This window comes from Mobula hypostoma, chromosome 15 (genome assembly GCF_963921235.1).
Source record: "Mobula hypostoma chromosome 15, sMobHyp1.1, whole genome shotgun sequence".
Lineage (NCBI taxonomy): Eukaryota > Metazoa > Chordata > Chondrichthyes > Myliobatiformes > Myliobatidae > Mobula > Mobula hypostoma.
In genome coordinates, this window is record NC_086111.1 from 63,311,206 (window position 1) to 63,324,261 (window position 13,056).

Sequence of the window (13,056 nt, forward strand, 5' to 3'; positions counted from 1 at the left end):
TAAATGCTTCCAAACTAATGCAGTTTAAGAATAGGAAGAAGCAATACTGTGAACGGATTCGAAAACAAGGAAGAGAGTATCAAAACTGAGATATTGCTTCACTGGATAGGGATACATTTCAATAACTCCAGTAACAACATGCAAACAGCAGTTGATGTGAATTCAAGCATGGACAGTCCTCTGGTGCAGGTTTAAATCTATAGGAGAAGGTGAGAGGCTGGTCAGGAGTGTGTTAAACTATTTAGTCTAAAAAGAACAAAGGTACAGATTAGAGTTTCATAACAGATGAGCTCAGTTAGTAGTGATAAGGATAGTAGTGAAGTTGAAATAAGCAGAGCTTCCTACTTTCGGAAGCTCAAATAGGACAACAAAGTTATGAACGTCTTGTTTTGGTCTCAGTCACTAGTGAGATGGCTTTACTTTATAGTTTGGCAAAGAACTGGAATGAACAAAAGACGGGGTTTGGTCTTCGTTGTTACAATTTCTTACCACTGAATAAGCCATCTGACAGTTTACAAAGAGAGACTATAGTAGTGTCAGCAAGGCAGATTTGTATCATTAGTGTACATCTGGATAAAATGTGTTATAGTCATCTACTGCAGAATATCACTTCTTTATAGATTTACGACATATTCCTGGAAAAGAGCCTGAGCTTTTTCTGATGTTTTTCCAAGATTTTTTAGAAATTACGCATATTTCATGAAATAACCATGCTTCAAAAATGGTGAACTAGAACTGATGCAAAATTTCTGACAACACTTCTATCATTTATTATCCAAACATAAGAGCCTGAAGCATATTTGTATCTGTCTGGGAATTCCATGGAGAACCATTGGAAATATCCTCCTTGTGATCTAGCTGACTCCTACACTTGTTGCTGGAAACATAGAAGTTAGAGGCACACTGCAGCTAGATGCCAGTGCATCTGACCTCCAGACTGCCTCCATATTTTTCACCAGCTCCAGTGGATAAAAACAAACATTCCATGCTAATTGAACAGATGCAGATTGCCTCTAATCCATCAGCTCTCAATGGGGGAAATCACCAAACTTGTTTAAAAAATTGCAGTTAAATGGTTTGTTCATTTTTCTTTATTTTGGGGTTTCGATGAATTTCTGGAATTACCTTATGCATTAATGTCTTATGTCTTAATCTTTTTTTTTAGAATATTAGAAAGTTTTTAACAAGAACAGGCCAATAGGCCCAATAAAGCTTGCCAAATTCCTATTCATATAGTGTGTTGTAATAACTATGAAGTTTAAATTTAAAAGTCTCTAAGGTACTACTCTCAACTACACAACCAGGTAGTTTGTTCCATGTGTCCACAACTTGCTGTGTAAAGAAATGCTTCCTGATGTCAGATCTACCTGCGCAGATTCTGCTGTCTGAATGTTATCAGCTCCTAAGTATTTTTCACTGGCAAACTTAACTAGTTTATTTGCTTTGCACTTATCCAAATCATTACTGTAAACTAAAAACAGCAGCCGCCCCAAAACTGATACCTGCGGAACTCCACTTTTAACATCTTCTAGGCGTGAAAATGATCATCTCACCGTGACTCTTTGTGTTCTGTTTTTGAGCTAATGTTGCATCCATTTGTACACCTTATCCTGAATCCCTACCTCCTGTACTTTGATAATTAACCTCTCATGGGGTACCTTGTCAAAAGCCTTCTGAAAGTCCAAATTATATCATCTGTTCTATTGTTATCATAAATTTTAGTTGCCTCTTGATAGAACTCCAGCATATTAGTAAAATATTATTTCCCCTTTCTAAACCCATGTTGGCTTTCTTCTAACGCGTCTGTTCTTATCAGGTGCTTTCCCATCTCATTCTTTAGTATTGTTGCCATTATCTTGGCTGCAATACATGTTAAGCTTAGTAGTCTGTAGTTATCAGGGTCAGTGAGGTCACCTTTGTTATATACTGGGACAATGTTAGCCCATTTCCAGTCTTTAGGGATTTCACCAATCTTCACTGACCTTTATAAAATACATGCTAGGGCTTTGTATATATAATCACCAAAACTCCAGGTACCCTTGCATATAAGTTGTCTGGCCCTGGAGATTAATTAACTTCAGCCTTTTCAGCTGAAGCTGGGCCTCACTTTCTAAGATGTCTAACCTTATTTTTCCTCTACACTCACTGGCATATTGCTAACATCTTTGCAGGTGAATACTTAAGCAAAATATGCGTTAGGAGTATCTGCTAGGTCCTTCTCTGTATAATTTAACACCCCACTATTATTGCTAATACACTTAACTTTCTCCTTGACTTTTTCTTTTAACTACCTATTGAAAAAAATCTCTTAGGGTTATTCTTAGCATTATCAGCAAATCGTTCTCAACCTGCCTTTTGGCAATCTGAATTTCCCTCTTGCCTTTTGCACTCATATTTTCACATGCCCTATGGTTATATAGCTGTCTTTTCTTCAGTAATTTTTTATGTATATCTTTATTCATCCATGCAGTTAATTTATTGTTTTTATTGCTTCTCCCAACCTTGGGTATGAATATTTCCTGCACCGCATGTATTACCTCTTTAAATTGACACTATTCTTCCTCAACTAACTTAACATCAAGCAGTTCCTTCCAGTTTATCCTTTGAAGCCTTTGCTGCATCTGCACAAACTTTGCCTTTCTGAAATTCAATTTAATGGTTCTGGCTTTTGCTGATATACTCTCTGAAAAAGCTTAGAGACTAATAATATTATGATCACTTGTTGCTAAGGCCTCAACAACTTCCGCACTCAAAATTCTATCCTGATTGTTACAGAGCATTAAATTTAGACATGCCTCCCCTCTAATTGGTATATTGGCATACTGGGTCAAAAAAATAATCATTCAATAACTCAAGGAATTCACTGTCCTGTAATTCATTCGTCACTGGGTTCACCCACTCAATATCTGGGAAATTACTCTCACCTTTAACTAAACCATCACCCTCAGAATGTACTTTTTAATATCCTGATAGAGTTGTTTATTAAGATCACTATCAGCATTAGGTCTATAACATACACCCAGTGTTTTTCCTTTATCGTTATAGCTTTCAATTCTCACCTAGGTACAGAACCATAGAACCATAGAACACGACAGCACAGAAAACAGGCCATTCGGCCCTGCTAGTCTGTGCCGAAACATTGTTCCGCTAGTCCCAATGAACTGCATCCAGTCCATAACCCTCCAGACCTCTCCCATCCATGTACCTATTCAATTTATTCTTAAAACTTATCTTCACTAAGTCTTGATTCATCTCCTATTATAAGCAATCTCATGTTTAAATCCCCTCTTATGTATATGGCTACTCTTCCATCTTTACAATCTCGCCTATCTTTCCCACGTACATCCTTTAATATTATATTATATTGCCTGTTTCGCTGCCGCTGCTACTGTGTGATCTGAAACCTCCGGAGGGGAAGGCCCTGAATCCTCGGCTTTGCCTGTTGCTTGGCAGCCAGGGCCAGGGTCGAAGTGCTCGGCAGAGATGGTGCTCGGTGCTGGAGGGCTGGTCGGAAGCTCAAAGTTTTCGGATGGACTCAGAGTCGGACTGTGGTCGGGTGCTTCCAGGATGCTGCATCGGCAAGTTTGCAGCGCTGGAAGCTCATGGCAGGAAGAGTTTTCTTCCTTCTACTGTCTGCATGAAATGATGGGCCATCAGGACTTTGAGACTTTTTTTTTATCATGCCCATGATCTGCTCTTATCAAATTACAGTATTGCTTTGCACTGTAGAAACTATATGTTATAATTACGTGGTTTTTGTTAGTTTTAGTCTTGGTCTGTCTTGTGTTTCTGTGATATCATACCGGAGGAACATTGTATCATTTTTTAATGCATGCATTTCTAAATGACAATAAACGAGGACTGAGTGTCCTCATAATCTAATCTAAAATTTATCAACATCCTCTGAGGTTAGCCAGGTTTCAGTTATTGCTATTATATTATACTTATACGCATGTGCATATAATTCCAGCTTACCTATTTTATTCTTAATACTTCTTGCATTTATACAGGCCATCCTTAGACTATTACTAATGTTTTTCATCTTATTCTGACCCATTTTTAAATTTTTGAAGCCTATAATTGGTTTATGTCCTAATATGTTATTCTCCACTAAGGTGTTTAAACGGTTGAGCCTAGCCTGTTCCGAGTTCCCTGCCCACCATTCCCTAGTTTAAACAGTTCTCAACTCATTGAAGCATAAGCCTGTTCAGCACATTAGTGCCCCCCTTCCCCATTCAAATGCAACCCAGAGTTTAGGTTTAGAATTAGAGAGGGTCTTGTGGAGCTCCTTTGTCCTGCCTACCACCTCAGAGGTTTCATGGTCATTGTCAAGCATTACTAGATGTTCAAAATGGTTGGACACTTCCGGTTCTGGGGTTGATGCCCCTGGACAGTGTTCACCTCTTACTCTGCGCTTCCTTCCCACGGGCACCCACCTGCCTCTTTCTTTCTGGTCTGGAGTCACAACCTGCGGCTCTCTTGGGCTGCACACCATCTCCATAAGGGACATCTGGAGCAGATCTGCCAATTCTCTTCAACATCGCTGGTCAGTTACCTCCTCAAGTTCGGCCACCCTGTTCCTGAGGTGTTGGATTAGCCTACATTTCTTGCATATGAACTCTCTAGGGGAGAAAGTTTCCATGAATCCAAACACAAGGCAAAACTGACATTGCACAGGCTGCATTATTATACTTTTGGGGGCGGGAGAAGAACTACTGAAAAACCACAGAAGATTAAATGATGTATTTCTTTAAATTCTTAAAAGTAAACTACCATTTATACTACTGATCCTGATTTGCTCCCTGATGTACCAGATAGCGCCTAATGTGTGCCTGAACCTTCCCTGGACTTCCTAGATTTGCATTCCCTGATTGCTTCGCTTTCTCCACTGGTAAACTGTACTGCGAAGCAAGACTTGGACGTCCCATGTTAGGACTACAACTTCACCGCTATCTAATTACCGGCCCACTTTATCGTTGAAAACATGCTAAGCACCTCTTTTACTGCTAACACTAGAGAACTATGTATGCAAAGGCAAGCAAAAAACGGCCGCCCAAAACAAGGGTTAAGCCAGAAAAAAAATTCCTTTGCAGCCCCAGCAAACAGCTTTTAAATGACTGGTTGTCATAAACATTTAAAAATAATCTAAAAGGACTTTTGGCAACAACAAGCTGTCAAAGGATAACAGAGTAGTCTGGGGTTGAGGCTTCAGCTCCTCAGAATCTGCTGCCCAAGATCTAGCTGTATGCACTTGCTCCACAGAATAGCTGCACTCTTCACGTCAATCAGTTCTGCAGTACCACAAAAGGAAAGTGTGACCATGGGAAGAGTACAGCTGATAGACTAGATTGAGCATGAACACAGAAGTCAGAAATGTACTGAGCTGTGAAAAGCAGCTTGCTGGTAGTTCTCTATGGAACCACCACCTAAATCTATGTAGATCTTTACCAACATTTAATCTTGCAAAAGAGAGTGCCCAGTTCACTGGTGAAAATCAGAATTGTGGAAACTAGTTATAATTACAAAATTATTTCATAATTGGTCCCCATTCACTGAAAAAAATGTTTTCAATCTATTAACTTGATACCATAATAAAAATGTTGAAATTAATATTCAAATATTACTGAAGTTTTCATCAAAACTTTTCTCAAAACATGTTTTAATTTAAAATATTCTGTAAATATCTAAAAGAATGCATGCAATTTCAGAAGTGATAATATTAAGATAATATTTCCCTTTTTAATATGTAAACTCTGATATAATATTTCATTTGCAGAACAGCTAGAGAAAAATAATAAATCTGCGAAATGTGATGCTTTATTTAATTCATATTTGAAGCTGTTGGTGATCATGAACATTAATTTCAAATCCTCTATGAGCTGTTTTCTACTAGACAGGAAGAATGCACACACTGAAATAATTGATGTTGAGAACAGCACAGCGATGAAGAACAAAAGCTTGTGAACCAACAGAATAAACACTACTTAGCTAATTCCATATTAGCCCAAGTAGTATTTGTTTCAACTCATTTTCCGAGATCCTAAGTGAAAATTCTCAATGTCTGTAAGGATTTTTCTAATGTAAACGATGTGACTACTGAAAGAGAACAAATTTTGTACTGTGAGATTAAAACATATTTAAAATAATCAAGTGCTAATTTAACACCCTAAAACTCTTAAGCTTCCTTGGTGAATTGATCCATCGTTAACTTCCTTCAAAAAACAGGTGCATAAATGGAAAAGCAGCTGTAAAATGTCATCAGTCTGAAGCAGACAAGCTCTTGCTTAACACTAACCTTGGAAAGGAAGGACCATCTAGGTTATAATTATATATAGGAATGTAAACTTGGCCACACTCCCTGGGTAAACTAACAATGATCAGCTGGTATCATACATACCATGCACTTGAAACAGGGGTCTTATTACGTCAAAGCATATTTCTGGAATACTATCACTTCCCCTTCTAATCTATCACTTCCTCAGCTCCCTCCCAGAATACTAGTGAGTTGCCAAAGAAAAACATATGTCAAGTCTGGCTAGGCACATTACCCACATAAATAAATACAGCTGGCATATTTCTCAGAACAAGCTGTTCTACAGGCATGAACACTATTCTCAACAGCGGCATATTTTCCACCTTTTCTGATGAATTTACTTTACCAACCTCACACCAGTGGATACTAAGCAAAAACAAACATACACTCATCATAATTCCAATTATTTATGTATGAAGGTGGTCATAGTACAACTTTATTTTCAGAAGTCAAGGACAGATAGTGGTTCCTAAGATTTCCTTCCTGCTTTTCCTGAGTTAATCAGTATGAGCTTTGTAGTTTACAGATGCAGCGTCTGGGCAGCAAAATCAGTAATGTAAATTTTATTATATTTAAAGGGGCCTTGAAAGATCTTCAACGTTCACAAAACATACCAGGTCATTAAAACTCTATAAACTGGAAACCATAGTGACCACATTCTCCTGGCAACGTTAAAAAAATAAGCAACTATAGTTATGAAGAGAGACCTGAGATGCCGTAAGTATTTATACAGGAAGCAAAACGGTAAAGAGATTTAGTAAAGATATCGAAAACATCCCCACACTTTTAACAGAATGATTGTGTTGTAGTCCAACTTCCCGGAATCAATACCCATAGTCAGTACCTGCCCACAGTTAACTGGAGATGGAGCTTTGCCCAGCTGCAAAAACCCTATATGATCATAGGTTTTAAATTGGGAGTAAATAATTAAATTGAAAGCAAATTTTAAAAAAAATCAATAGAAATATATTAAAAACATTGGAAACATTAAAAAAAACTCAAAAATGTACATTCCATTTCTCCAGCTATTTTGCAGGCCTGAGATCCTGATGGAGTCTCAGATCCTGCAAAAGAACAAACCTGGTATTTGGAATTGAGAGGTGATTCCCCAGCATAAGGAAGGAGAATTCCACACAGAATCCAGTGATGGAGCATAATAAGATAGGTGGCATCATCTGTCATTCAGTAACTTCCATACTTCCAGAACTGGAACTGTATATGTGAAAGTCTGGGGCATATAGCTATTCCAACAGCTGAGGGCCAGCAGTTCCGACCGGATCTGCCAGAAAAACTCACTGTGACGAAGCTTACTGCTTCTTTTGGCAGGAGAACTAATGACACAAGATCATCAATTTCAAATTAACATCAAGAGTACAAGGAAATAGACTTGGGCAAATTTCTTTCGACAAGATGTTGTACATCTATCATTTAAGATTGATGTGACGGAAATATATGAAGTAGGATTGACAAGTTATCAGTGGAGAGCAAGACAGTGGGACTATATTCAGCCTCTCTAATACACAATAAAGCACTGGGCATACAATTGTATTATTTGTCTTCCATGAAACATAATGAAAGGGAATAATAAGACTGTAAACATTAGGAGCAAGGTTTAATTCACTCAGGGTATCTTTGGTCACACTGGCACTAACAAAGCCAAAAACGGATGACTGCCAAAGGAAATTTTTAAATGTTTTCCCCAGCTGACAGCCAGGAACTTTAGGAGGTTGAGTACTGAATTAAACACTATTCCCTGCTGAGAACCAATGGCCAATTAAAATGTTAAATAGCGTTGGAGGCAGGGAACCTGAAAGTAAGGTCTTCTGACTATGTATTTACATATTTAAATAATATACCTGATAGATGGGCAGATTGCCTGACAATAAAAGACAGCCACTTTATGAAACATTGATAGACATATGACAATTCCTTGTGACCCATTTTGACCCATAACCTTATAATGTCTTGCTTAAGGAAACTCTCATCAATGTCAGATTAACAATAAACCACTGACAGGGCATCCATTTTTTTCCCCCAAATTCCAGCCCTGAAATTCACTTACAAAATGCTCCCATTTTTAATACGCCCCCTCTTCAATACATCAACACTTCGATGAATCATCCTTTTATATTTTAACTTCACAGAAGACAACCCAGGTTTAAGTAAACTTGTCTTATAATTAGGTATCAACCTGGTAAAATATATTACAATCTCTTATAAGACCAATATATCCAACCTCAGGTGTTGTGTCAAACATCCCTAGGATGGTGTAATCAGAGTTTAAGTTCATTTTTACTTCAGCCATTTAATGAACCTGAACCATCACAGAGACTACCATTGTTTCCAGCTTTTTATTGAGAAACCTGCCCAACTTCATTTTTAAAAATTTAAACAATAAATACAGTTAAAAAGATTTGAATTACCGTTTTCATTCCTGACCTAGGTGAACTTACGCATGTAGTAACATACACAAGTTGCTTTGTGGCAGTGGCACAGTGCAATAAAAAAACTACGAATTACGGTAAGAATATATAGATAGTCCATCCAGAAATCTATTGGCAGAGAGGAAGAAGCTGTTCTTAAACCATTAAGCATGTGGCTGCTGGCTCCTGTACCACCCCCTCAAAGCTAGCAATGAGGAGAAGGCTTGCCCTGGGTGATTAGGGTCCTTATGATGGATAGAGCCTTAATGAGGCATCGTCTTTTGAAGGTGTCCTTGATGCTGGAGAGGCTAGTGCCCCTAATGAAGCTCAGTGAGTTTGCAGCTTTTTCTGATCCTGTGCAGTGGCCCCTCCAGACCAGGCAGTAATGCAGCCAGCTAGAATTAACGGTCTCAGAGTATCTATAGAAATTTGCTACGTTATGGTGTCATACAAAGTCACCTCAAACTCCTAATGAAATATAGTTGCTGTTGTGCCTTCTTTAAAATTACATCAATATTTTGGGCCCAAGATGTTGACACGAAGGAACTTGAAACAGCTCACCCTTTCTAATTCTGATCCCTTGATGAGAATAGGTGAGTGTTCCCTCCACGTCCTCTACCTGAAGTCCACAATAATTCCTTGAACTTCCTGACATTGAGTACAAGGTTGTTGTTGTGACACTAATCACTGGCAGCCAACCAGAAAAGGATTATTTTATTCCCACTCCCTGCCTCCTACCAATCAGCCAATGCTTTAACCATGTCAGTAACTTTTCTGTAATACTATGGGCTCTAAGCTTGGTAAGCAGCCTCATATATGGCACCTTGTCAAAGGCCTTCTGAAATTCCAAATGTACATCTACTGCATCCCCTTTATCTATCCTACTTGTAATCTCCTCAAAAAATTCTAACAGGTTCGTCAGGCAAGATTTTCCCTCAAGGAAACCATGCTGACTTTGTCCTATCTTGTCCTGTGTCACTAAGTATTCCATAGTCTCATCATTAACAACTGATTCCAAAACCTTCTCAACCACTGAGGTCATGCTAACTCTTCTATAATTTGCTTTCTGCTGTCTCCCTCCTTTCTTAAAGGGTGAAGTGACATTTCCAGTACTCCAGAATCCCGCTAGAGTGCAACTATTCTTGAAGATCACTACTAATATTCTCCACAAACTCTACTATCTCTTTCAGAACCCTAGTTCATCTGGTCAGGGTGACTTATGCACCTTTACATCTGTCAGCTTTTGAAGCATCATCTCCCTTGTAATAGTAACTGCACTCACTTCTCTTCCCTCATACCCTTCAACACCTGGCACACTGCTAGAGTCCTCCACAGTGAAGACTGTTGAAAAATAGTCATTTACAAATGTTTGTAGTTCATTTGCCATCTCCTTGTTACCCATTATTATTTCTCTGGCTTTCTTTTCTAGTGGTCCTATATCCACTCTCATATCTCTTTATTTTTTTTTAGATACTTGAAAAAGCTTTTTCTATTCCCCTTGATATTGTTTGCCAGCTTGCTTTCAGTGTGGGCATGTGGCCAAGTGGTTAAGGCGTTCGACTAGCGATCTGAAGGTTGTGAGTTCGAGCCCCAGCCGAGGCTGCGGGTTGTGTCCTTGAGCAAGGCACTTAATCACACAGTGCTCTGTGACAACACTGGTGCCAAGCTGTATGGGTCCTAATGCCCTTCCCTTGGACAACATCGGTGTCGTGGAGAGGGGAGACTTGCAGCATGGGCAACTGCCAGTCTTCCATACAACCTTGCCCAGGCCTGCGCTCTGGAGAGTGAAGACTTTCCAGGCGCAGATCCATGGTCTCGCAAGACTAACAGATGCCTTTCGCTTGCTTTCATATTTAATCTTAATCCTAATGATTCTTTTAGTTGCTTTCTGTAGGTTTTTAAAAGCTTCCCAATCCTCTATCTTCCCAATAATTTTTGCTTTGTTGTATGCTCTCTCTTCTGCTTTTACATTAGCTTTGACCTCCCTTGTCTGCCACTGTTGTACTATTTTGCTAATTGAGTTGTCACGTGACCGGCAACAATGAATATAAAATTGAGTCAGGTTTTATAAAAGCAATCAAACATTTATTAAACACGGCTCAATATAAAACAAAATAAACAAACGAAAATCTTCACCGGAAATAAACTATACGGCCATTTAACAAACCGCCACTCAGTACTAGTTCTTAAAGCAATAAATGCGAAAACAGTCTTACAGCAGTAAATTCAAACACAGTTCTTAGAATGATAAATTCGAAAGTCCAAGGGATTTATACAGTCAATTAGGAGACTTTCCTGAAGTATAGAATTCCTTGAAGACACGACGTCACGCCAGTCCCAGCCAGATCCTGCCTTGTCCACAAGATTCACGATGACGGAAATACAACGGTTTAAAGGCACTGGCCTTCCCTCTGGATACTAGATCCTGCACAGCCTTTTCTGCCACTTTTAGCAGAGGTTATCTCATGCAGATCACTCTTTCCTGAACGAACTCAATAATGGTCAATCCTTTCAATTGTCGAACGACTCCTTCAGCTGAAAAGATACATCAACAAACCCGGCAGCGATTGATTAAACTGCCAGCCCAACGCTGTTGTACCTTACAATAGAACGTAAAACTCCGTTTTAAATCGAAACTGTGTCATAAAGCAAATACACAGCGGAGCGGAGTATCTGGCTAACATTCTAACTGTAAAACTAACTGCGTCACCAGGGGTCTACACATATATACCTGGTGAGAACAGGTCATCACGTGACCTCACATCAGCAGGAAAATTACATCAGGTGATCTCCAAAAGACCATTACATCATCCTCATACGACAGTCACAAGATACCCATGAGGTATGTAACAGAGTATTTCTGTAGTTTTTGGAATTCATCTTTCCTGTACCTTCCTGATTTTTTTCCCAGAAACTGAAGCCATTGCAGCTCTCCCATCATCCCTGCCAGCATCTCCTTCCAATTTACTTTGGTCAACTCCTCTCTCATACCACTGTAATTTCCTGTACTCCACTGAAATACTGCAATGACAGACTTGACTTTCTCCCTATCAAATTTCAAGTAAAACTCAATCATATTGTGATCACTGTTTCATAAGGGTTCCTCTACCTTAAGCTCCCCAATTGCCTTCGGTTCATTACATAACATCCAATCCAGTATAGCTGATCTCCTGGTAGGCTCCGCGAAAAACTGCTCTAAAAAGCCATCTCATTGGCATTCAACAAATTCACTCTCTTGGGATCCATTCCCAAACTGATGTTCCTAATCTACCTGCATGTTAAAATCTCCCATGATTATCATAACATTGCCCTTTTGACACGCCTTTTCTATTTCCCATTGTAATCTACAGTCCACATCCCAGCTACTGTTTGGAGGCCTCTATATACCTGCCATCAGAGTCATTTTACCCTTGCAGTTTCTTAACTCAATCCACAAGGATTCAACATCTTTTAATCCTATGTCACATCTTTCTAATGATTTGATGCCATTCTTTATCAACAGAGCCATGTCACCTCCTCTGCCTACCTTCCCATCCCTCCAATACAATGTGTAACTTGGACATTCAGCTCCCAACTATAACTAACCTTCAGCCATGATTCAGTGATGGCCACAGCAGCATACCCAATAATCTGTAAAAGTGCAACAAGATCATCCACCTTATTTCTTATACTCTGTTCACTGAGATAGAACACTAAGTCCTGTATTTGCTACCCTTTTTGATTCTGCATCCCTAATGCACTGACTGTCACCCTGCTGGCTGCAAATTTGTCCTATTATGCACATGCCCTTCCTGATAGTTTGACTGCACACCATCTTTGTTTTTTTTTCCAACCGTCCCCTCCTGAGTCCCTTCACTCCGGATCACATCCCCCAGCCAAATTAGTTTAAACTCTCCTGATCTGCTCAAACAAACATACCTGCAAGAACATTGGTCCCCCTTTAGGTTCAGGTGCAATTAGTCCCTTTTGTACAGGTCATAAATCCCCCAGAAGAGATCCTAATGATCCAAGAACCTGAAGCCCTGCTCCCTTCACCAGCTTCTCAGCCATGCATTTATCTGCCAAATCATCCTGTTTCTACCCTCACTGGCGCATGGCACAAGTAGCAATGCAGAAATTACTACCCTGAAGGTCCTCCTTCTCAGTTTTCTGCCAGCTCTCTAAATTCTTTCTTCAGCTATGTCCAATATGTTCTTGAAGGCATACACTCATCCACACAGATCTTGAAGTCAGTGGCAACTGTGGCATGTTCATTCAAAATCGAAAATGAATCCCTAAGTATTATTCAATTCACTGACTCAAAGCAGTCCTCTAAGTGTT

The 13,056-nt window shown here is 39.3% G+C and overlaps 1 protein-coding gene across 3 annotated transcripts in view; it reads right to left on the reverse strand.

Annotated features, from left to right (window-relative positions):
• The window catches only part of LOC134356929 (POC1 centriolar protein homolog A-like), a 151,583-nt gene that overhangs the window by 82,217 nt on the left and 56,310 nt on the right, over nt 1-13,056 (reverse strand). The gene's annotated exons all lie outside the window — the stretch shown is intronic.